This window comes from Alexandromys fortis, unplaced genomic scaffold (assembly GCF_014885135.2).
Source record: "Alexandromys fortis isolate MF-2015 unplaced genomic scaffold, M_Fortis_MF-2015_v1.1 scaffold_14, whole genome shotgun sequence".
Lineage (NCBI taxonomy): Eukaryota > Metazoa > Chordata > Mammalia > Rodentia > Cricetidae > Alexandromys > Alexandromys fortis.
The window spans coordinates 763,101-765,975 of NW_026067910.1; the positions used below are offsets into that span (position 1 = coordinate 763,101).

Below are 2,875 nucleotides of genomic sequence, written 5' to 3' on the forward strand. Positions count from 1 at the left end.
TTTATCAAATTCCATTAAGTGGAACACATTCATCTGCCAGATTTCATTCCTTTGAGTACCCTTTGGGTTACTTCCTACAGGCAATGGTGTTTGATTATAGAAAGAGCAAGTAGGGCATCTTTTTATAATCTCCTTAGCTTGTTGCCATGTAATAGAAAACTCTCTCTTTAAACCTTTGCTATTGACGTGATGTTTTTTATGGAATTCTGAGGTCTGCAACACACTTCCAATCAATAATTGATCAATTTCTGCATTACCTTGTGCTAGAGAACCTGGCACACCCATATGGGATCAGATGTGTGTTACATACATATGACAAAGCCTATTCCTGATTATGTCTTGCACCTGGATAAACAATGAAGTCAATTCTGTATCATCTGGTATAAATTCAGCAGTTTCAATATGCAAGATAACCCTTTCTGCATATTGTGAATCAGTAACTATATTAAGAGGTTATTTAAAGTCTCTTAGCATCTTGAGAATGACATATAATTCTGCCTTCTGGACAGAATTATAAAGGCTTTGTTCCACCTTACTTAATTCTTCTGATTTGTAACCTGACTTTCCTGATTTATTTGCATCAGTATAAAATGTATGGGCTGAGTTATTGGAGCATCACATAAATTTAGGGAAGAACCCAAGAAGTCCTCTTTATAAGGTAAAGTTTGTCACTTTTGGGATAGTTGCTATTAATTACTCCCAAAAAATTAGCACAAGCTCTTTGCCATGGTTCATTGTCTTCCCATAACTTTTTTATTTCATCAGTAGTGAAAGGCACTATAATTTCTGCCGGGTCTATACCTGCTAGTTGATGAAGTCTCAATTTACCTTTTATAATTAATTCAGAGATTTTTTTTCACATAAGTTTTTAATCTTTTACTTGGTTTATGTGGTATAAAGATCCATTCTAAAATAATATCTTCCTTCTGCATTAAAATTCCCGTAGGAGAAATTCTGGAAGGCAATATGACTAGGATACAACTAAGATTTGGATTCACCCTATCCACATGTGCCTCCTGTATTTTTTTCCTCAACCATTGTCAGTTCCTTTTCTGCTTCAGCTGTTAATTCTCTGGGACTATTCAAATCTTTATCACCACCTAAGGTTTTGTTTAAATAAATTATTATATCAGGTGTTATCCAACAGCTGATCATAGACTGGAAATGTCTCCTAACAATCTTTGAAAGTCATTTAGAGTTTGTAATCGGACTCTCCTAATTTGTGCCTTTTGTGTTCTAATTTTCTGTAAACCTATTCTATAACCTAGGTAATTAACAGAATCTCCTCTCTGTATTTTCTCAGGAGCAATCTGCAATCCTCATTTAGGTAAAACTATCTTTACATATTCAAACATTCTTTTGAAAGTATCCATGTTTGAATCAGAAAGCAAAATGTCATCCATGTAATGGTAGATTATAGACTTAGGAAATTGCTTATGAATTATTTCCAATGGCTGATTTACAAAATATTGGCACAATGTGGGACAATTGGGCATCCCTTGTGGGAGAATAATCCATTGATATCTCCTACTAGGCTGAGAATTATTATAAGTAGGCACTGTGAAGGCAAATTTTTCTCTATCCTTTCCTTGTAAAGGTATAGTGAAAAAAACAATCCTTTAAATCAATAACTATGAGAGGCAATCTCTTTGGTAACAGAGAAGGCAGAGGAATTCCAGATTGTAGAGGGCCCATAGGTTGAATAACCTTGTTGATAGCCCTTAGATCTGTCACCATACTCCATTTTCCAGATTTCTTTTTAACAACAAATACAGGAGAATTCCAAGAGCTAGTAGATTCTTTTATATGTCAAACATCTAGTTGTTCTTGTACCAGCTGTTCTAAAGCCTGTAACTTTTCCTCATCTAGAGGCCACTGCTTAACCATATTGGTTTCTCAGTTAACCATTTTAAAGGTAGGGCTGTTGGTACCTCTGAAGGTTTATCAATTGCTTTGTGTTCTTGTACAGCCTGAATGGCTGGTGTCCATCATCTACAATATCTTCTAATATTTTCCTCAAAAACATAAGTTTTGGGGACTTCTGGTGTAGGACAATTCTGTATTATCAATTACATTTTAAATAAATGCTGATTGGCCATAGCCAGGCAGGAAGTATAGTTGGAACAACCCGACAGGAAGTAGAGGTGTGGCAATGAGAACAGGAGAATTCTGGGAAGAAGGAAGCCCTCCCATTCCTTCCCAGGTCATGGAAGAAGCAGGATGTGACCAGCCCCACTAAAAAAGGTACAGAGACATGTGGATAACATAGATAAGAATAATGGGTTAATATAAACTACAAGAGCTAATAAGAAGCCTGAGCTAATGGGCCAATCAGTTTATAATCTTATGGACACCTCTGTGTGATTTTCTTTGGGGCTTGCTGGCCATGGGGAACAGGGCAGGACATAAACCCCAACAAGCTGGACCCAACATGTTACAGGCTTCAGGAATGTTAATGTGGGTATTCCATTGCTGCAATAGGTCACAACCCCACAAATTCATTGCGATATTGTCTATACATGGCCTTTGTCTTCCTATTTGCCCTTCAGACCCTATGCGTTCAACCCATCTTGTGATTTGTTTTACCTGAGATAGGGTTCCAGTTCCCAGGAACTGATCATCTACCTCCTGAAGAGGCCAATTCAGATGCCAAGATTCTGGAGTAATGATACTTACATCTGCACTGATGTCTAGTAAGCCTTCAATAAAAATGCCATTTATAAACTCTTAGCTTTGGTTTTTGATTGTTTATAGAAGTCTGTCAGAATATATGTTTCCTCTGTCCTACTGGATTTTTTGACTCATCCTCCACAATTTAACTCATCATTCAGACCAGGATTGACCAGTATCATAGCAGGCATTAGATTTTTTTTTT

At 36.8% G+C, this 2,875-nt stretch overlaps 1 protein-coding gene across 1 annotated transcript in view; it reads left to right on the forward strand.

Moving 5' to 3' along the window:
- LOC126499098 (sodium-dependent glucose transporter 1-like) overlaps positions 1–2,875 on the forward strand; it is a 37,552-nt gene that overhangs the window by 23,789 nt on the left and 10,888 nt on the right. The window lies entirely within an intron of this gene.